Source organism: Vanellus vanellus, assembly GCF_965231255.1.
Source record: "Vanellus vanellus genome assembly, chromosome: 27".
Taxonomy (NCBI): domain Eukaryota; kingdom Metazoa; phylum Chordata; class Aves; order Charadriiformes; family Charadriidae; genus Vanellus; species Vanellus vanellus.
In genome coordinates this window covers 1,146,194-1,168,874 of record NC_138932.1, presented here as the reverse complement: position 1 = coordinate 1,168,874, position 22,681 = coordinate 1,146,194, and the positions used below count along the sequence as shown (strand labels likewise).

At 52.2% G+C, this 22,681-nt stretch overlaps 1 protein-coding gene across 1 annotated transcript in view; it reads left to right on the top strand.

Moving 5' to 3' along the window:
* Nucleotides 1-22,681, top strand: part of GATAD2B (GATA zinc finger domain containing 2B) — a 42,641-nt gene that overhangs the window by 445 nt on the left and 19,515 nt on the right. The gene's annotated exons all lie outside the window — the stretch shown is intronic.

The window sequence follows — 22,681 nt, the reverse complement described above, 5'->3', positions numbered from 1 at the left end:
CCGAGGGGATTTGAGGGGGGTGGCAGAGTGGAGAGATTTGGGGGGGGCAGAGCAGAAGGGATTTTAGAGGTGGGGGGTATAGCTGATTTGGGGGGGCAGAGTGGAGAGATTTGGGGGGGCAGAGTAGAAGGGCTTTTAGATTTGGGTGGCATAGCTGAGGGGATTTGGGGGGGGCGGAGTAGAGAGATTTTGGGGGGGGCAGAACCGAGGGAATTGGGAGGCGTATCGCTGAGGGATTTGGGGGGAGGTAGAGCCCCGGCCTTTTGGGGCTGGCGCTAGCACGGTGCATAGCTCAAGGGGGTTCAGGGGCTTTGGGCCCCTGGGTTTTGGGGGGGTAGAGCCCAGAGGGATTTTGGGGGGGGGGGGGGGCAGGGGCCAGCCCAGCCCTCGGGAGTGGGCGAGGAGGGCTGGGGGCGGGGATACCCCGTGGTAAAACGGGGTGTTGGCTCTTGCTGCAGGGCTGGGGGGGGCCGGTCCCTGCCTGGCTGGGGACCGGCTGGGCTGGGGGCGGTGGGGAAGCGGGGTGCGGGCGCCGCCTGGCTCCGGGCCTGCTGTGCGTGGGGGGTCCCCGGGGCAGGGGAGAGCGAGGAGGGGGCGGCCGCCTCCTCCCTCTAACCAGAGGCGACGGAGCGGGGCGGGAGCAGCCCGCCTCTCCGTGCCCCTGGAGGGTTTGGGGGGGGAGCGGGGCCCCCCCCCACACCCCATCTTCTCCCGCTGCTTGGTGGGGAACACTGGCGAGCGATGCTGCGATGGAGCGGCCCTCCACGATGAGGAGGGCTGGCTGCTTCCCCGTCCCCCAGAAGGGACACCCCCTTTGTTCCCTCCTCTTCTGCCGGGTTTCGGGAGTGATTCCCGTTTCCTTCTGCGATTCCCATTTCCTTCTGCGTTGCCATCGCGGCGTTTCCCTGTTCCCTCATCGGAGAGAAGATGGGAAGGGGGGATTGACTGTCCCCGCTTTGCTCTGCCACCGGTTGGGAAACCAGATTTTCTGCCCTGCAGGATTCTGCCTCCTTTTCCCCCCCTCCCCGGCTTCTTCCCTGGTCAAAACCAGGAGGGGGAACAGCCAGGAAAACTTTCACATCTCCGTTTTAATGTGGAGCAAGAGAGTCCAGCAACTGCTGCCTCCTTCCCTGCGGGCAGCGCAGGCAGCCCTGCCCGCACCCCTTCCCCTTTTGCTGGGGATGGGGGGAGAATGAAAACGCTGCTTCTGGGGTGGCACAGGCCTTTTTGTTCGCTCGGCGTTTGGGAAGCTGGGTGGCACGGTTCCTTTCCCCTTTGCTCAATTTCCCAAAATAAGAGCGTTCGAGGTGTTGAAAAATGCTCTCCCTTCCCCTCCGCGCCGAGAAAGAAGGGTCTCTTTGATGGCGGGGGGGTGCTTTGCCAGGAAGAGAGGAGGAGGAGGTGGTTTGGGCAAGCGGAGGGTAGCTGAACACGAGGAGGAAGAGCGACAGCATATGGATGCGATCGTATCGATTCGCTTTAGCTGCCTTGCCTTCCTCGCCTTCTGTTTGCTGAAATCACTCCCCCCCGAAAAGGGATTTTATTCTGTTTTTTTATTTTTATTTTTTTTGAGCCTGCCTCGGCTGCTGACAGGCTGGAGGAGGAAAGGGGGGGGGGGTACGAGCCCGTGGGGAATGGCGTCCTTCTGGAAGAAGGTGTGGGAGGTTTTGACTCTTATTTCTCAGTGTTCTTCAGTGGGGGTTGGGGAAGGATTGCAACAACAAGCGGTTCAAGAGGACGGTGGTTTTTAAGGATTGTGCGTGGTCGGCTACCGGCAGAGGATTGCATGCCTTCTCACCAGGGAGATGTCTAGGTGTGCAGGGAGAGCCCCCTCACCCCCTCGAAACGCTGCTGCTCTGCTCTGGCACACTGCTGGATTTTAAATGATCCATGATGTTCTTGTCATTGAGGGGAAACACGATTTCGGCTCGCGTTGGTTCCTGGGGGAGTTCGGTGCAGCCATCGAGCTGCTGGTGCCCCCCACCCTCGGGTGCCTTCACTGCGTTTGCACCTTATCCGAAACGGGGTTCGTGTCCCTCTTGGACGGGTGTCTGTAGGGATCCCCCTGCCTCGCTGTGATTTAGGAGCGTGCCTGGAATTTGTTGCATTCCTGGTTCTCCTGAAACAGCCAAAAAAAGACTCATCTTGGGGCTGGCGACCTGGTTTCCGAGCCGTTAAGATCTTCAACGCGAGGTGCAACCTTCGCTTCAGCGCTTTTCCTGATCACGAGGCTGCGTGAAACCGAATGTGACGTGCATCTGACAGGGAGCATCCATCTTTGCAGCGCTGCGGTTTGCCCGTGCCGAGAGCGGCCTGGCTTCCTCTTCCGACGGCTAACGGGCTCCCGCCGGCCATGGCACCCGGTTCTGCTCGGAGCATCCCTTTCCCTGGTGCGCTCCCGGCTGCTCTGGCGCAGGGCAAGGGATCACTGCCTGCTTACAAACGTTTCTAGGAGGGGGAGAGCAGAAATATCTACTCGGCAGAGTTAATTAAACTTAAGATGCTCTTGAAAGTGTATTTTCTGCCAATGTTTTCTTCCGAGGGAGCAGCGCGGGGCTCACGATCAACCACTCGGAAGATGCACGGGGAGGGGGGGGGGGGGGGTTAAATGAGAGGAGTTTCCCGGATTCATTCACTGAGCTGCTTTCATCGCTCTCTTCTCCCTTCAGCATTTAAGGAAAAACAATTGCTGAAGCTTTTTTTTTTTTATTTATTTCACTGTTAATTGACAATTCGCTGTGCTTTGTGCTTGCCCCCCACCCTGCCAACTCCAAACCGGACCCTGAGCGTGCAGGGGAATAACTCGCCCTGGATAACTCACCCCTTTTTGGGAGCCGGCGAGGGGGGAGCTTTGGCGAGTGGCCCTGCTCATCCCGGCTCAGAAGGAGTCCTGTTGCACCGCTCGGGCGTAAGAATTGCTGATTTTTAAAACGTTTTGGCAATAACAAGAACTAGGGATGTGGAAAAAAAAATATCCCTTTTTTTTTTTATAACCCTATGGAAAGTGACTTTTATTTTTTAAAGGAGCCTTTGGTTTGGGTGGTGTTTAAAGCTGTTGATGTGCGGGCACTGAACGCGCGGCTCTGTGTTGTGTTTGTGCTGAGGCACTACGGCAAAATATTTCTGGTTTTTTTTTTTTTTTAAAAAAAAAAAAAAAGAGAGAGAGAGATTGGCCATAAATCTAATCCCCGTGTAAAGCTATCCACCTCGCGCGCAGAAATTCAACCTATCAGGCTGTGCCACATGCCGCTGCAGTTTTATAGCGTTGGATCGGCCGCTGGAAGATGGAGAAGAAATATACTTTTACGCGGCCGTGGTTTGGGGATCCATTTGCTTCCGCCGCTCCTCGGTGCCATGAGCAATCCTTCCGTGGAAAGCCGCATTTTTGGGTTTCACTCAGACTCGTGGATTTCTGCTCCTGAATCTCAAGGTGGTTCGGAGGAGCCCGGTTACAGATGGCTGGGGTTTTGTTTGCCGTGCCTTTTTTTTTTTGGTTGCATGTAGGTTATTTTGCAGGGTTTTTTTTAAAAACACGTGGGATGATGTATCGCTGCTCTGTAACTTAGTTTGGAGCATCTCGGGGCGATGCACCGAGTGACGGGGCCCGAGAAGTGAGATGTTGCGATGAGCCCGTGTTTCTCTCCTCCGCTGTTGGGGATAGACTTCAAGTAATTTCTCTTGATCGGTTGCAGTATTTCAGGTAATTTGGCTATTAAAAAAAAAAAAAATCACAAATATTCTTTGCCTTGGCTGCGCTTTCTTCAGGAGGTTTCCGTGGAAAGCGGTGGAAAAGCGAGTTGCTGTTCTTGCACGCGTCCCAGTGGAGCGTCTGCCTGGGGAGAGGCTCGTTTTGCTGTGGCACGTCCGTATTGTGAGAGCTGGAGTTGAAATGCTTATCTGGGTCATTGGGAAAAGAGATTTTATTTTTTTTTTTATTATGTTTTTCCCCATAAAGAGTGTTACTCTGAAATTGGGACTTTGACAAGTATGTCAACCCACCCGGTGCGACGGTCGGGGTTTTGCTTTCGGGAGCTCGGACAGCCCTGCTTGCCTGGGCTCTCACGTTGCGGTTGGGATGGACAACAAAGCTTCGTGGCCGGAGGGATGCCGGCGGCCTGTGGATGCGCGGTGCTTCTTGTTTTCCTGCTTTTTTTTTTTTTTTTTTTTTTTTTTTTTTTAATTAAAGCTAGAAATGAATGGACATCAAGTTTAGCTAACTTTAAAATGGAGCTGCATACTTGGTGCTTGTCCTGGTGCTTTCCAGCTCTTTCTGGAGCAGTTGAGGCCGATGGTGACTGTCCCCCCTTCCATGAGCATCGCCAGCCAAGCGCAGCATCCCAAGTTTTCCTGCTCTCCTTTCTCCGGCTAAACTGGAAACCAGCCTTCCTTGCTGTGATTAATCAATTCCCTCCAGTCGCCTTAACGCTCTTTTGCAAAACCAGAGTGGGTGATTATCCCAGGTCAGATGTTTTTTTGGTTTATCAAGCCCCTCGTTGCGTGGACAGACCTCAGAAAACCCGTCCCCATCCGTGGGAAGTGGGTCAGGGAAGAGGCTACGGTGCTGGGATTTATTCCTTTTTTTTTATTCTCTATGATTTTCATATAAACGTGCCTTACGGCCTCTAACTGCTCGCTCTCAGCCCTCGCAAAGACAGGATTATTTAAGACGTATTGAGGAACGGGGGATAACGCTAAACTTTGGATGGTGATAAGTTTTGCAACTCTGCCCCTTGGCCGCGGAATATTACCCGGTTATTTGTGATAACGGTATCCAGAATATGCCTGAAATCCTTCTGAAGACCAGCACCAGCATTTGGAATTCGGAGGGTGTGAGGAGAGGCGCTTCCAAGCCTCCTCTCTCTAAAATTAGACCAAAGACCGACGCGGAGTCGTCTATTAAGAGCCTCAGGAGCTGTTTTTCCACGAAGCCTCAACGCCACTGTTGCACGTTGGTCCTGCGAAGCCGCATCCATTTTGTTTCATCCCTAACCCAAGCCTTTTGGCTTCGTATTTCTAGGTAGGTAGTGCCAACTCCGGTGGGAGCCGGGCACGTGCCGGGATGGCTTAACAGGCTTTCATTGGATGGTGTTGCTGCTCAGGTTGGAGTGCGTATTTGGGGACTGAACCCTGAAATTGTCTGAGTTTTAGAGTCCTGGTGGTAGATTAGGGGCAGCCCTCGCTTACAAGCCCTGCCTGGTTCCTCGAGGTCAGAGGAGCGTCCTGCCGGATGATTGAAAGAGTTGCGAGAGGGAAGGGAGAGGCATTAAAAGACCATTAAGGTGATGATGGAAAGAAAAAGCCAGAGTAGTTCTCTGTTGGGGCTGAAATGAGCTGTGTCTCCTCCGGTCCCGCGGCGCAACGGGGAGCGGCGAGGAAGGAGGAAAGGTGTCCGGTTGTGCTCAGAGGTGCTGGAGGATCTGCCCCGAGTGGCGTGTTTCCTCCTCCAGTTTATTGGTTTTTGTCGCAGCAGTTGGCGTGCTGGTAGCGGTTCTTTTCCTGAGTAAATTTTTCATACCTGATCTTTAAAGGCAAAACCTCGCTGCTGTTGGATATGCAAACGCGCGGTGCCGTGTCGGTGGGGCGGCTGGTGCATGCGCTCTCCCAGTGTGTCGGCTGCCGGAGCCGTGTGCTGGTGCCTTTCGGGCGCCTGCGTCAAAATAGTGGCTCGGTACGGCTGCGCGGGGGGCCAGACGGTGCTAATAATAATAAAATCACTTGTGGCTGTCTGCTTTTTGGTTCCATAGAAGTGTTCAAAATGCCTTAAACCACCCGGTTCTGGACCCTGAGGGTCGGTGGTAGCGGTGCTGCTGCACTTGGGCTTCTGGGGCAAATTGTAGTGACTGTAAGCTCAAACCGCCTGAAGCCAATAAGTGTGTTTTTCCAGAGTATCCTAGATCTAGGCCTCGTTTTCATTGAATTTCAGAAAATTGATCTCAAGAATCCCATTTTCTTTGGGATTAGACCCAATCAAGACCCATCTGTCATCTCGGGAAGAGGATGCCGCTGCTTACTGCCCGGTGGCCGTCTCCTGCACCTGCAGCTTTGGGTTATGCCCTGTCCGTACCTGGGGGCAGATTGGCTGTGTGCTTCCGTACATGAAGACAAAGCGTTTAAATACTTATCTTTCATTCCGGTTAATGCTCTGGTTCGGTTTCAGGGGTTAGAAACAGGATCTTTATCACCAAGCTGCATAAAGATAAATATTTGCGGGGAACAGAAACCCTTCTGCATGTGGCGTCTCAAAGCGTTGCCTTTCCCCATCCAACTGTTTCTGGGCCTGATATCGGGGTCTCGGGTGGTTGGGGTTCCCCTGGGGAGCGGATGGGTGCATCCCTCCTCTTCCCAAGGCAGAGGGGCCCCAAGAAGGAAGCTATGGAATCGGGATTTCGGAGGAAAGAGGCCGGACCGCTCCCTGCTGTCTGGGTGAGCTCGTGTGTTGGGAGCAGGCTTTTTTTATCCCTCTTGTATGGAGCCCAAATACCTTTTGGTTGCGTCCCTACCAGCAAGGAAACAGATGGAAGCGTGTTTCTTCAAGCTCCCAGCAAGGGAGGAGGATGTGTCCTACTGAAATGCCTCTCGGAGTCTAAATTTGCCTCTTTTCCCCCAAACTGTTCGCCCTGGCGAGGTGCTTTGGGGGGTGTCAGTCAGCTCTGGCCCCCCGCTCTCCTCCGGTCCGCGCAAGAAGCTTTCTCGTGGACATCCCGGCACCAAGACTTGCGAAGCAAACGTGCGAGGTCTCGCTCTGCGCCCTGGTGTCGCGTCCTCGGAGGAGCAGGGGAGCCAGGGAGGGAGATGGATAACCTGAAATCCTCGTCCCGATGAGGTTTTTGCTGCTGACAAGTTCTGGGTTTAACAGTTCGCTTGTCTTTTTCTTTTTTTTTTTTTTTGTTTTGTTTTTGTTTTTTTTTTTTCCCCCCCCCAACTGCCTCATGCAGTTTGTAGGGGAAGAAAGATAATTCACTTTAATGAATTATAAAACTTGTTTCACTGCAGTGGGTCTTCATTTTTCCTTTTGTCTGCAGCGGAGTCACTGTTTGAGTAGAATAAAATTAACTTAGTCCCTGAAAAGACAAAAGAGCTGAAACTCCTCGCTGCTGCGAGGAGCTGAGGGAGGGAGGGGGCAGGACATTATCTCGAAGGCCCCATATGCTTTGCCAATCATAATGTTTTGGGGTTTTTTTTCTTTGTAATCTGGAGTTTTGAATTTAAACAGTTTGCCATTTAAAAAATGATTCTTTTATGTATACCTATTTGTTTTCCCAGCCAGTCGCTGAGAGCTGTACGCATGTGTCCAGAAACAAACTGCGTAAAGTTAATGAAACTCTGCGGCATCTTTACAAACATCTACAGGCATAGTCTCTCCGTCTGCGCTCCGGCAACTATCCGTGTTTAGTGCGGGACTGAGATATTCAATGGAAAACCCGCTCGTCCTTAGCGCCGCGTGACGCTCTGTAATCATAGGGGATTTTAAGATTTCTTCTGTAAAGTGTTTTGGTAAAGTTGGATCGCTGTCCTGATGGGGTGCCTGAGTGAAGGTCTGCACCAGGGCTTGGACTGGGGAGTAGCTGGAAATCTGGGCATCAGCTGAGCTGCTCCCAGTTTGCTCCCAGTTTAAAACCAGCCTTTAGATGGTGGTTTGTAGCCCACGCAGGTGGAGATGCTGCTCCTGTATCTGGAACGAAGCTATCGGCTCCTCAAACGCCCTGTGCAGTCTGGCTTACCTTGGGCACCAGCCAAGAGATGATGCTCTTTAGAGATGTGGTTTTTTTTCGTTTTAAAAGAGAGTTTTGAGTGAAAGGAAATCAATCAGACAGATGCAGACTTTCAGAGAGTTTCAAAATGGTTGCTTGGTAATAGTCCCTTGTTGTTGAATAAGTCCAAACCTAATGCATTTTCCCCTTCTATGAATCACTCCTTAACTTGCTTCTTATTAAAGGCCCTGATTCTAATTTAATCTTGGAGACCTGACAATTTTGAATACCTACTGGTGCAGCGTGAGTCCGATTTGGCATTTCAATAGCTTATTGTTTTAGTCCTTGCCACAATTTCAACAAATCGGTGCGGAGAAAAGTGGCACTTTGGTGTCGGTGACCGGAGTCTCTGCTCTCGATTCGAAGGCACAGGTTTAACGTGCCGCTGTGCGTTCCGTAGCCCTGGAACAACGCACGTGCCCGCTGAAATAGGGGAAGGATGCTAATAGACTTGGTTTTAACGGAATGGCTTTCACGGAAGATCGGATCCTGAATTTCTTGAGCAAAACCGGTTTAAAATAACCTCCCTTCTGGGCTCAGCTGCGTTTGGTCAGCGTGTTTCGCTGAGATTTGGATAAATCCAAGGAACAACGGGTCGGGAAGCTTGCTGCAAGCCACCGAGGATGTCTTAATAAATTGCTGGGCACCATATGGCACTCTCGGGCGTTTCTCTCGGTGTGCTGGCGAGCCCGTTTTCTCGGTGGCTTGCAAGCGGGGCTTGGTTGGACCACCAGCGCTCCCCCGGACTCCTTGCTTGCTCTTCCCTGTATTTGCTTTTTTGCTGTTTTGCTTTCACATTGGCGTTTTTGTGCTAATTGTACTTGCTTTGCTCTCATTTAGTCCGCTCCTGCGTAATACGTGGACCCAAAATGCCGCTCGCTGGTTTTACCTTTTGGCGCTGAAAACGACTGGAGTGGGACGCCGGCAGCTGCTGGCCGTGGTTAGCTTCCCACGCCTTGTGGGGAGGATGGAAATAGGACTGCCGTCCGTTTGCTTTCCGGTGGGATAGCGCCGCGAGGAAAAGACTGCGTTGCAGCTAGTCGGTGGTGTCAGGGATGGCAACTGGTCTATTAAAATTGAGCGCGTGAGGGGATTTAATCTCGTCAGCACACTGAAAAATTCGAGGGAGAGCAGTGAAAGGACAGATCTGAGCCTTGGTTGTGTTGGGTTTTAGAGAGAATTGATTGTTTCAGAGGGGTGAACCCCAGACCTGGGCTGAACTTAAGTCGTGGGGTTGTGGTGGTTGTGCCCAGCCCATAGAAACCGAAATAACTGTGAATTCTGCTGAGGCAGTCCTGGTGGTCTTTTCCTGGTGAACGTTGTTCTGTTTCGCGTGAGTTTGCTGGGGAAACCTTGTTACCCAGTTCCTTTGCCTTGCGATCAGCAGGCTTTGAAGTAGTAAAGTAGTATTGAATGGCAAATTAAAAAAAAAAATAAATTCATTCCTTCCCTTCAGTTTTTCATTTTTTCATTCCTTCTCTTCCATTTTTAATAAAATATTTCTCAAAGTACTTGTTAGTCTCAAGCTGGATGATGATGATGATGATCATCATCATCTGCTTGCTATTAGCTAATGAGAAGGAAGGAAAGAAAGTGCAAAAAACATGAGGGGGGGGATTTGGTCCAGGATCCCTCTCTTTTGGAGGAGGAGAGGCAGCTCGGAGGGCAGATTTATAACCAAAGGACAGCGCAGGTGGGGAATAAGCACCGAGGGAAGAGATGGGTCCTGGTGAGACCCACCCCGTTCCCAGCGCTGGCGTTGCTGCAGAATTCGTCCCCTTTGGGTCCTGCTGTGTTGGTGACTTTGCGGTGTTCTCCGGCACAGTGAAGAGCAGTGACAACCCACGGGACCAAGTTGTTGTGTTGTTTGTTTTTTTTCCCCCAGAAAAATGATTAGGAGAGATTTATCATTCTTGGATGCGGTAATTTGAAATACCAGCAGCGCGGATGCAAGTGTGCATCCTGACCTGTGTGTTTTAGTCCTTCGGGTCCTCCTGGAGTCTCACCTGGAGATTCAGCGTGGGGTTTAGGCAGCACTGAGGAGTGATGCTGCCGATGTCCCCGTCCTTTAGCGATACAGGGATGTTACAGCTTCGAATTGGTGACTTCATTACTACTTTTATATTTACACCGCCAAAACCTGTCATGGACAGTTCGATGTTTAGTTCTCATTGAATTTAAAATTCAGTAGAAGTGGTGTAATTGAGGCTCTTTCTCCTCCCCGATGACTATTGTGATGTTTACCTCCCTTTGGCTCGTGGGCTTTCTTCTTGTCATAACTTCACCTAACAGGTTTGTATATGAAATTAGCCTTCCCGCCATCTTCACACCGAGCGTTGGGAGTCCTCTGCGCTCGACCTCCTCACCAGCCGGAACCTTCAAACCCTCCTTCTGCTCTTCATCTCTTACGCCCATCTCCTGCGCGGTTGCATGCGATGGATTCATCACTTGTCCCCGGTGTCAGGAGCGTTACCCAATTTTATTACTTATTTTGGAGTTGTGGCGCAGTCATCGTTTCCTGGGCTGCTGTGTGGTGGTCAGATCGTGGGCTGTCTCGCCCTGCCATTACTGGAGTACCACACTACGTTAGCCCTCTAACAAGTGACTTTAAAATTCAAACTTTGCAAATATTTCGTCCCAATAAATTAACTCCAGGCGATCGCATCCTACTTTTCTGGTCGGCTGCCTCTTCTTACCTTCCTGATTAGTTACCTGGGAAAGCTTGAAGGTTTGCCGCCCTAGAGACCCTTGCCACCCGTCCTTTGTGTGTTATATATAAGAATCGCTGTAAAAGCGTAAATGAAGAGAAGACGGGGACTTCGGGGCTAATCAACCAGCAGAGCCGATGGGAATGGGGAGAGATTTCTCAGCGATGGATCACCTGCAGATAATGAATTGGGTTCGGGAAACAGAGCCGCATAAAAGCAGCTATTGTTAGCACTTTTGCAGACTTCGTCAAAGGCCTTTTCATACTGGAAATAGAAGCACCCAGAGGATGGGTCCTTATGAAAGGACCCTAAAATTCAATTAAATGAACAGTCCAGTGATGTTTTACCCATACCTTTCCCCATCCTGGCCATAAAGATCTTTCAGAAGCCTTGCAACAGCGGGATAAAGGACAGGGCAGGAGGAGAGATGTAAGGCATCTTCAACCACCCCTAATTTGTCGGAAACGGTTTCATCTCTGCCGAATCTCCACATGCCTTAAAACAAGGATGAAAGGGTCTGGAGGAAGATGGGGCGTATGGAAAAAGCGTGAAACGATCCTAAAAATCAGAGAATGGAAAAGGACAGAGGGAAAATGCTGAAGAAACTTTTTGCCGCAGTGGGCTGACGTCGGTGAGGAGGTGAGATAAAGAAGTGCAGGGTGGAGGTTTCCCTAGAGCGACCCATTTGAGGTACTGGAGTTTCCTCCTGGATACCAGTTGATGTTTCTCCATGACATGGTGAAGAAATGACAAGCTGCGAGGCTGGGCAGAGTCCCCCTGCGATGGCCGGGGAGGTGGATACCAGTGAGTACCAGTGGCTGGGCTGGGGCTGCACTGAGCATCGTCCGTGCACCCAGTGTTGGGGAACCGAATTTCAGCTGCGAAGACCAGCAGCCGAGGATGTGTCCCTTGGGCGTGAATGTTAAGAGACAGCAAGAACATCTCAATTCCAGGTTTTTAAATGAAGAGAGGGTGAACTTCGTCTGTAGTCGAACCCAAGCAGGGTTGCGTTAAAGATAGCGGTGGTCTGTGGATGGGAAGGAACACCGGTGCCGGGGTGTTGGTGAGACGGCTGCTTCCAGCCCCGGCTGGACTTGAGAAGCATTTCCCAGCTACCGCCTTGTAGGTTTTTTTTCCCCAGGGTTGAACAAATACCGTGAAAGACGCATGTTTGCTGCCTGGGAGGAGCCACGCTTGCCCGTCTCTGCGTGGAGGGGCCGTACCCACCAGCGATGGCCACCAACCCCGGCGCGTCGGAGGCTACCTGCTTCTTCATGCCATACGGAAGAGAGGTTTCCTAATGTAATACCTCCTTTTTTTTTTTTTTTCCTCAGAGACCCCAAAATGCGTCATTTCTTCAAGCAGAACCTCAGGATTTCTGAAGACTTTCTCAGCTGTAATGCGCTTGGGCTTTCTCTTAAAAAATACCAATTTCTTATCCCGTATTTCTCTTTGCTGTTTTCCCATGAGCCGCCACTCGGTCTGCACGTTTTCGGTGGACGCAGCCTGGAAAGAAAGCTTATTGGGGCCCAAACCACCACCTCATTAGTTTATAAATCTATGGTAACTACCATGTAATTAAAGCCTAATTAGTTATTTCCCCCTTTGTAAACGAAATTGTTCCATTTTATCTAATAAAGGCAAACTCGGGTAGTACCAGTGCTTGGAGTGGCATTGAAACTCAGCTTAATTACCAGATTCTCTGCAGCCCATAGGTTGACTAAATACATGATAGTTACTGGGTATTATAGATTACATGGTTATTTGTGCACTGTGTAATAGCTTTATTTTTAGAAGATGATTTGATAATGCTTTCAGCGTGTAAAACCAGTGAAACCTGTGTGCTCTATCTTGAAAAAGATGTAATTTGTAAGTCGGTCACTTCTGCTCGCTCCACAAATAAATTAAGTGTAGGACTAATACTAATTACATGCAGGGAGTCTCTCCAAATTGACGCTAGTGCTCTTGTTAACCTTTGATTAGCACCATTTTGTGATTTGCAACCCAAAATGGAAGGATCCCATTTCACCAGTTATTTCAGCCGCCTGGTCTCACCGACCGTTTTCATCTCAACCCCTGAGATGCCGATTCCCGTTCCATGTTTGGCGCAGCCGGCTTTGTGCTGGGATTTGGGGTAATCCGTCCGTTCACCAGCTTTGGAAAATACTTGAACCGACTCGTTAACGGAGAGAGTTTAGAGCAGGCCGGTGCCAATAAAGGATGTGGCATGGGGAGAGGGGTGAGCCCTAGGTCTTTCCCTTTGGATAGGAACTTTTAAGTGGTTAAATATATTGGAGATATAAATAGTAAATGGTAAAATGTATCGGAGATGCCTTGGGAAAAGGATATGGTCATTCAAAAAAATCTGTTCCGAGCCTCTTAACCTATTTCTGGACGTGTATTGATAGATATTTGGGTAGGTTAAGCGTTGGTAGCTCAGCTTTGCTTCGCTTTTGCGCCGGGCTCTCCGTCTCTCAGGTTCTCCGTTCTGACTCGCAGCAAGGGGGGAATATGGGTTTTATTTCTGCTTTCAGCATAAAGAAACCGAATTGGGTAATTCCGATCTTAGAAAAAGCTGATGGACTAGCAGAGCTGGGCTAAGATGAACGTGAATTGTTTCTGTTCTTGTTACTTTTTGAGGAGCTGCTTGGTGTGGTGGACGCTCAAAATGCACGTTAATTCCTTAATGAGGCCTCAGACTTGTCACTGTCATCCTTGCTGCTGCTTCCTCCCGCATTTCGTCTTTAGTCACTTTATCCCACCTCTAGACTTTAGGGCATCCTTTTCTTCGCTGCAGGGACTGGTGCCTGGGCTGCAGGGTGAGGAGCTGCGGAATTGGTGCTGTGGTGCACCAAAATCACCGGTAGCCAAAATCATAGAATGATTAGAGTTGGAAGGGATCTCAAAGCTCATCCAGTGCCACCCCCTGCCCTGGGCAGGGCCCCCTCCCCCCAGCCCAGGTTGCTCCCAGCCCTGTCCAACCCGGCCTTGAACCCCTCCAGGGATGGGGCAGCCACAGCTTCTCGGGGCACCCTGCGCCAGGGGCTCACCGCCCCCACAGCCAACAATTTCTTCCCAATATCTCATCTCAATCTCCCCTCTCTCAGTGTCAAACCGCTCCCCCTCGTCCCACGGCTCCCCTCCCTGACCCAGAGTCCCCCCCCAGCTCTCCTGGAGCCCCTTTAGGCACTGGAAGGGGCTCTCAGGTCTCCGCGGAGCCTTCTCTTCTCCAGGCTGACCCCCCCACCTCTCCCAGCCTGTCCTCCCAGCAGAGGGGCTCCAGCCCTCCCAGCATCTCTGGGGCCCCCTCTGGCCCTGCTCCACCAGCTCCGTGTCCTTCTGCTGTGGGGACCCCCAAGTCCCTCTCGGCAGCGCTGCTCTCCATCCCTCCACCCCCCTCCTGTGCTGGGACCGGGGGCTGCCCCCACTCGGGTGCAGGACCCTGTGCTTGGCTATGTTGAATCTCATGAGGTTCACATGGATCCACTTCTCCAGCCTGTCCTGGTCCCACTGGATGGCATCCTGTCCCTCAGACGTGTCACCGCACCACTCAGCTTGGTGTCATCCGCAAACTTGTGCCCTCCATCCCACTGTCTGTGTCACTGATGAATATCTCAAACAGTGCTGGTCCCAATACGGACCCCTGAGAAACACCGCTCTGGACGTTGAGCCTGTTGACCACTGCCCTCTGGATGTGACCATCCAACCAGTTCCTCATCCACCCAACAGTCCGCCCGCCAAATCCTTATCCCTCCAATTTAGAGAGAAGGATGTTGTGGCAGACTATGCCAAAGGCCTTACAGAAGTTCAAGCAGATGACATCTGTAGCTCTTAGCTTGTCTGCTGATGTGATCACTCCATCACAGAAGGCCTCTGGGTTGGTGATGATGAGATGAATGATGAGAAGATGAAGGTGAGATGCCAAACCTGTAGCTGGTGTCTTCAAAACCACCCGGCTGTTTGAAACCATGGCTGGTTGGAGCTCCAAACCAGGTTCCGCTGCCCCAAGGGTGGGGAGATGCTCTGCTCCAGTGAGCAAGGACATGGTCACCCATGTCACCAGGCCACCATCATGCCGCACTTGGCTTTGCCACCATCCCTCAGGATCTTTACCGGCACCCCTGATGGAGAGGATGCTTTCACACCTGGGGGTGTGGGCTTTTCTGGGGGGAAGGGGCAGGTGGTGAGCAAAGCCCCACGTGCGTCGGCTGAGGGCACGGAGAGCGTCGAGGGACCCAACAGTGTGGGGTTTTTTGGGAGCGAAACAGTTAAAATACCATCAGAGGAAAAGGAGCTCTCATGAATGAAGACAAAGTTTGGCGGGGGGCCAGGGGCTGCTGGCGGCTGGGGATGGGGGGGAGGGAGGGGGGGCGGCAGCCAACTGACTCTTACACCACAACCCACTTTAAAAAAAAAAAAAAATTATAAAAAAAAAAAATTAAGAGATAATTCCATGTCCTGAGGTTACAAACCGGCTGCAACTGGTTTTTTTTTTTTCCTTTTTTTTTTTTTTCTCTCTTTTTCCCTGCCCCGCGAGGCATCATGGGTAAAAGTAAGCATCCCCCTTTTCTTTTGTTTAATATAACAGTACAGCGCATGATTGGCAGGGAAGTGCCCGTTTTGAGACAGGGTTTCTGCAGGTCCCTGGAGGGGGATGGCACGCGGGGCCGCCCATGCTCTTCCGAGAGGGCTCCTCGTAAAAAAAACCTTGGCTCTTCCTCGCCCTCCTCTCCCCCCTTCCCGCTCCGCCGTCCCCGTTCCCCGGCTCTCCTGTCCCCCCTTCTTTTCTCCCTAATTTTCTTGACAACTAGAGGAGGCAGCAGGAATATTGTACCTGTAAGTATTCTTTAGACTGTCCTTTTTTTTTTTTTATTTATTTTATTTTTTTTAACAGACAAAAGGCTCTTTATGGATTATCAGATCTGCTTTTTCTCTCTTTTTTTTTTTTATTTTTTAACATGAGTTTGGCAGCTGAATGTAATGTCTTTACAGAATATTTTAAGGAGAAAACTAGCACTGTTGCTTGTATTTGCTGTTGGAGAGGTTCCCTTCCCCCCCCACCAAAACGAGAAGCCCCCACCTCTCTCCAGCCTCCCACCATCGCTATTCTACTGGAATTACTAAATCCGACCCTCCCCGCTCTACCGCTGCATGGGAAGGCTGATTATATTAAAAAAAAAAAAAATTAAAAATATGTATTATTTTTTTTCTTTTGTCTGTAGCGCTGATGCTTTGATGTAACAGCATTCCCCCTCCTCTTCTATTTTATTTTATTAATTTATTATTATTCCCCCCCCCCCCCCCCGCCTCCCCCTCCCCGTTCGGTGCCAGCCCTGGCCCCGCGGTGCGCGGGGGCCGCCAGCTGACGGGCGCGCGTGGCTCGCCGCCAGCGCGCAGGAGCGTGCGGCGCGCACAAAGGCAGGGCCCGCAGTCGAGGAAATCGCGGCGCATTATATAAGGAAGCCTGCGTCATCCCCGGCTCGCTCAGCCCGACGCATGGGGAGGAGAGGTGGTGGAGGAGGACGGAGGCGAACGTTCCCATTCCCCCCCCCCTCCCCCCCCCCTTCTCCTATTATTACATTATTTCTTATTCTAACTGACCGCTTCACAGAGGGTGGGGAGCGTTTTCCAGCCAGCAGGGCTGCCTTGCCCCAAAGCGTGTGCCCCGTGAAGCAGGACGAGTGGTTTTATATTTTTTCCCCCCTATTGAGGGGCAAAAAGCAGCTTTTTTTTCCTCTCCTCTCTCCCCATGAAAATGATTTTATGGGGTACAGTGTAAGGGCTGTTGCGTTGGCTGCAGCAGCCGTGATCACCTCCTCCTAATAAATTAACTTTGCTAAAAATGCAAACTTAGGAGGGGAAGATAGGGGAGGGAAAGAAGCACTTTTTCTGCCCTGTTAGGTTTGTACCGTGTAAAACTCGCCCCAGGACTGCAAATCCTGGAGCTGCTCCGAGCCGGAGAGGGGCAATTCGGGGTCTGGGGGGTCCGGGCTTGTGTTTCGCGAGCTGTGCAATCCCGTGTTATCCAGTGAGTCGATTTGGAAGTTGCGATGTGTCCGTACTGACCACGGCGCTCTTAGAATCGTAGGACTATAGCCAAATATTTTGTCCATTCACTTTATTAATCGGTTTTCTGGATGGGCTTTGTCGGGGGAAGGAAGCTGGGGCTGTCGGAGTGGGGGGACACCGGTGTCTCCCATCGCTCGGAGCCGGCCACGGGAAGGGGAAACAGCCAGAACACTGTTTAACGAGTTTGCGCCGAAACGACTGTAAGAATTTACGGTCTGCTGCAACCGAGAGACAGCTCCCCCGATCCTGCCGAAAACTACCCTCACGGTTTGTCTTCTAAATTATTTTCTTTGTCTTATTTTTTCTTTAATTCCCCTCTTGTCCATCCGAGTGGCAGGGAGAAGCCTTGCCTAACCCCCCCAGTTTATGAATGAGTCTCCTTTTACGCTCGGGGAAATTTTTTTTTCAAGACTCTGTCAGCTTTTTTCTCTTTGTTAAGGCTGTGTTTAGGGCTGTGTGTTTCTTTAAAGCCTCACGCGCGTTCTGCTCTCGATAAAATCTCCGCGATAGGCCCTACATATTTTCTTTCTTACCTGCATAAAAATTCCTCCACAGGGCTGGAGCGTAGTATTTCTCTTTGCGGCTCGCACAATAATCCGAGCCCGGCGTAGTATTTCTTGACAACTCACAAATCCGCAGCATCAGGATTCAAAGAGCAGCACGTTTTTATTCGATAGTGGGTTGGTTTTCTTTTTTCTTTTCTTTTCTTTTTTTTTGTCCCCCTCCTTTACATCAGTGTTCTTGCAGATCTCTCTTCAGACTGCCGAGCCGTTAAGTCATAATTACCTTTTTAGGTTATTATCCTTTTTATAGTATTGTATGGAAATGCTCGTCTTGGGAGCCAGCCATTTTGTGTGTGCTGTGTTGAAACGCATTTTACGACGTAGATGTTGGTTTGTATTCAGCCTAGATGGAAGCGAAGACGTCGGAGCGGTGCGCGTGCCGGGGTCTCGGCGACCCCTAGACACATGATTTCATCCCAACGGCGCCGACGGGCTCCGGACGAGGAGCCAAAGCGTGGGAAACCCCGCCGTTAGCTTAGGGGCTCGGCGTGGTTTTAAGCGTGCGAGGGCAATCGTGCGACTCGGGTGCAAAAGTGGGTTTTGAACAGCAGGAGCAGAGCACGCTCAGGTAAGTTGGACATCACCTCCTCGGTGCGTGTAAATTCCATTTCTGCTCCCCGAGCCCGGCAGAACAGGGCTTTAAACAGCTTTTATTCCAGCAATGTTATAATTTTTAATATATAAATGACGGTGCGACGTGGTTCCTGTTGTTTCAAGGGACCAAGAGTTGCTTGGAGCGCCTTTGCCCTAACCTGGGATGGACACGCTGCTCGGGCGTTGGGTCCCTGCAAACGTCGCGGATGACGTGGGGATGTTGGGGTTTGGACGCTGGTGCAGGTTCCCGTGTTGCTGAGTCTCATCCGTGCAACCCTGTGCGTGTTATAAATGCATCTGTTTGGTAATCCAACCAGTTTGCCTTTTTTTTTTTTTTTTTTTTATTTTGAACTAAGGCAGCCCCAAACATTCCCGAATTGTGCGTGAAGGTGCTCGTTTCTCCTCGGGTTTTATTTCAGGGGGTGGGTGAGGGGCACCCGTGTCACTTCCGAATCTCTCGTCCCAGCGGGGCTTATTCCTGCTGGGGTAAAATCTGGTGCGAAGTCTGGGCTGACGCTGGAAGCAACGCTGAGCTGTGGATTTAGGCTGGGTTTGGTGGTGGAAAGGCGGTTCTGTGACCATCAGCTTCCCTGGATGCTTTGGGTCTGCTCGAACGACATGGAGAAATGAAAAATATTAATTGGGGTCTACTGGTGTTACTGGCTGCATGTCAGCAACTGAAGGATGGCATCCTTCTAGTTGCCGATGGCGACTGAAAACTGTTCTCGCCTGTGTGGGATGTGGGAGATGCTCTGTCCTCCTGGACTGCTTCCTTGCCCGTGTTGGAGATATTTCTGTACGTCTCTCCTTCTCTATCAGCCTGGGAGGAAAACGCATCCTTCTCGTCTGCCGGAGCGATGTTAGGCTGTAGTGGTCCGTGCACGTGGATGGACTTACGCTGCGCTTGGGAAGCATAGAAATTAATCTTTCTGGAAAACAGCCCTTCTCCAAGGGTTTAGGATGCTTTTGGTCTCCTGAAGCTGCTGTGGATGCCAGTCTATCTGCGTTCGGATCTTGCTTCTCGGTGGATGGCGCTGGCACTTGGCATTCCCCGCTGCTCCGCACCCAAAATCTGCCGATAACCTTTGCAAAGGACTGTACGATCCTGTCCCTTGTTTGAGCGTGACCAGCTTTCTTTTAATCCAGCCCTCCTTCCGTCTCCGTAGGGCTCTGCTTTAGCGACCGGCTTGTCGCGGGGAGCATTTTCTCTCCTATAGGCGCATCCATAAATGTGTGTGCAGGAGGATACATGTGTGCACGCAAAATTTTGGGTGTCTGCGGTGCCTGACTATCCCGTGCTCATGCTGCAACGTGGTGTGGGGTCAGTACTGTGCCTCACAAACAGCCTGGCGTTCTATCCAGGTCTCCATCTCTGGAGATGAACTACCCCAAGCGACGTCCTCACCACCGCTCTCATCCTCACCGCGAGCGTTGAGCGTCCCAGCAGGCTTCATCGAGCTGCTGCGAGCGCCCTGAACCCAGCACGGCCTTGAAATGTTTGCTTTTGGTGCTTCATCCTCCAGGAAGGACCTGACGGGCCGGCGCTGCCTCCTCCGCTGCTCCGGGCTGGCTAATCGCAGCCCACGTTGCTCCAAAGCAGCGCCGCACTGAGCGGCAGAGTTATAAAGGTGATGCCTTACCTGGACGGCCCAGAAATAAACGTGTGATCTGCACACGGAGCGCGTCCCTTTGCTCTGTGCACCGGTACCCGGAGGCGCTGCCCGGCCCGTGCTGCACCGCGTGTCCTCGTCCTTCTCCTCCGTGGGAGAGGAGCAGCTTTGCGGGGAGCAGAGCGGGCGCCGGGTCTGGTTTGTCCTTTTCTTTTCCTTTCATGCTCCCTCGGAGGCAGGAACCCGGGTAGCCGCTACAGCTCTTCCAGGGCCATCAGCTGCCGCTGCGCGGTGGCTCCGCTCATAGTAACTTCTTGTGCTGCTGGAGCAGAGATGAGTAAGTAAACTGGTTGTTACTGGGCAGGGTGGGACTGGGGAGATCTTGTGTCATTGGAACCATGTGGCCGGGGGAAGGTTTTCCTTTTAAGAAATGTCAGAGGAGATCTGTTGTAGAGTCCGTCTGGCTTGTGACAGCGGCCAGTATAAACAGCTTTGCGGGAAGGCCGGAGTAGGGTTGCCAGGAGGAGTTTGGAGCGCGCTGCAAAAAGTTTTAGACCTGGCTAGTTCGGAGAGGAGGCGGTTCAGCGATCCCTCGTGCAGAGAGTCCGGAGCGGAGGAAAAGAGGAGGCTTTGCTCTTGCCCAGCCGGGGATGGAGCGTCGGAGTGTGTCCCGTCTCGGCTGATCCGTGCTTGGTGTGGTTGATGCTGCCCCGGAGTGCAGGCGGCCGGAAAGCTCCAGCCTGGGAGCTGGAGGAAGCCTCCAGCAGCGGTGACGTGACTTCTAGATGTCATGGCCTTGACCTTGGTCGCCTCTCTCGGACTCCTGCGAGAAAGCAGAAGCGTAGGTTGCACCTGGATCACGTCCAGAGGGAGAAATTGGAGGATTTCTGTCTGGTTTTCCTGCACCTGCAGCCTCCCTCTCGGCTCCGGGAGAGTTTTGCTGAGCGTCTGCTGGTTTCTTTTGTAAGATTTTTTTCCTTCTGGGGACTGCTGGTTGTCGGTGGGGCAGGTAGGACGGCACGTTGTCTCGCGTTGCCTTTCAGCTTTGCTGTGTGTCAGCCTGTTAATTGCAACCCATCAATTAGTTCTGGAGGGTCTGAGGCGGCGAATAGCGGCTGGACGATGCGGTTGGTTGCGTAGGAGTTGAGGAAGACAAAAGTGTGGGTTAATGCAATGGAGGAGCCCTAAAAGAAAATCAAGGAAGGGGTTGTAACCTCCTGGGGCTTCCCTGGATAAACCGGAGTAGAAATTAAATTCTGCTGATGCTGCCAAATTTTGGTCCCACCTTCATCAGGTAAATCTCACAAGGATATTTATCTGTACCGGCTATATCTAGTCCCTAGATATACTTGCTTCTCCAGTATAATATTAATTTTTTTGGCCCAACTCACTTGTTTCAACTTTTAAAATAGTTGTGTTGGGTTTTTTTGTTGTTTTTTTTCTTTATAATTTTTTTTTCCTTGTGGGTGCTGTACCAAATATAAATGGAAAATTGGGCTGCTGCTTTGTTTGTCTGGGAACGACAAACCTGTCTTTCGAGCACCGGAGAAGTGAAACCGCCTAAAGCTAAAGGAACATATAGAGGAGCGCGTGATGCTGAAGCTAATGACTGCCTGCACTGAAGGCAGCGTCGGCACAGACGGGCACCGCGCTGCGATGCTCTTGTGTTTCCGCACACAACGACGTGCCCACGGTGCCGTCTGCAGGTGGGGGGACATTGTGAACCAAAAATGAAGGTGAGCGGGGAAGCCAGTGATGCTGGAAATGCGTGGTTCAAACTGGAGGGGCTGTGGAGAGGAGAGCTGTCACGGTTATAAACTGGGAGGGGGTGTGGGACTGGCTGGTGCTGGGGTGGAGGAAGAGGTTTGGAGCTCGCCTGGGTGGTGGCAATGTTCGGCAGCTGCTGGAGCGATGGATGTCATGCAGTTCAACTGTGTGAACCTCATGAGGTTCAACATGGCCAAGCACAGGGTCTTGCACCCGGGTGGGGGCAGCCCCCGGTCCCAGCACAGGAGGGGGTGGAGGGATGGAGAGCAGCGCTGCCGAGAGGGACTTGGGGGTGTTGGGGGGGAGAAGCCGGCCACGAGCCGGCACCGTGCGCTGGAGCCCAGCGAGCCCCCGGCACCCCGGGCTGCATCCCCCGCAGCGTGGCCAGCAGGGCCAGGGGGGGTTGTGCCCCTCTGCTGCGCTCTGCTCTGCTCTGGGGAGACCCCCCCAGTGCTGCCTCCAGCTCGGGGGGTCCCCACAGCAGAAGGCCCCGGAGCTGTGGGAGTGGGGCCAGAGGAGGCCCCGGAGATGCTGGGAGGGCTGGAGCCCCTCTGCTGGGAGGACAGGCTGGGAGAGGTGGGGGGGTCAGCCTGGAGAAGAGAAGGCTCCGGGGAGACCTGAGAGTCCCTTCCAGTGCCTAAAGGGGCTCCGGGAGAGCTGGGGGGGGACTCTGGATCAGGGAGGGGAGCCGTGGGACGAGGGGAACGGTTTGACACTGAGAGAGGGGAGATTGAGATGAGATATTGGGAAGAAATTGTTGGCTGTGGGGGCGGTGAGCCCCTGGCGCAGGGTGCCCCGAGAAGCTGTGGCTGCCCCATCCCTGGAGGTGTTCAAGGCCGGGTTGGACGGGGCTGGGAGCGACCTGGGCTGGGGGGAGGTGGCCCTGCCCAGGGCTGGGGGTGGAACGAGATGACCTTCAAGGTCCCTTCCAAGTCTATGATTTGGGGACCCAAACTGTTTGGGAAGAGCATCTGTGCACCGAGCGACTGTGACTTGTCCGTTTATATCGAGGAATTAACGTCGGCACAGCACTAGGGCGATGCTTCCATCGCAGCTCGGTGCTGCGGGTTCCCCGGCTCAGCTGCAGAAGTTTGGCTGGGATTCCTAGAAGGCATTTTTCCTCAAACGTTGGCCGGTCGGGTCTTGCTGACGATGCTGCGTTTCATCTCTCGGACCGCCCTGCGTCGCGGGGGTTGAGCAGGGTGTCCCCTCTCCTCCTCTGGCCTCCTCCTCTCTTGGAGCCTCTTAAATGTTGGCTCTAAACTGACACCAGCTTTTTTTTTTTTTGGGGTAGTCAGGAAAGCCTGCTCACCTACAGAGCTGCGACTGGAGATAATTACAGTCTGTGTCAAGTCAGAAACAAAACATGTTTTATAGCTCTCTTGTTTTCCCCTGGGGGATTTTGCCACCATTTGAGAATTTTGTTTCAATTTTTGGCTGTTTTTTCTTTTAAATAAAGTTCCTTAGGGAAGCGAGAGGAGGGAGAGCCTGTTTCCTGGGATGTGCCACATGTCCGGGAGCACTTTGCCGGAGGGAGGCGAGTCTGGATGATCTGGTTTGCTGTGCCGTGTTGGTGAAGATGTGCCGTCGTGCCCGTTGCCTCCCGTCCTTCAGGTGTG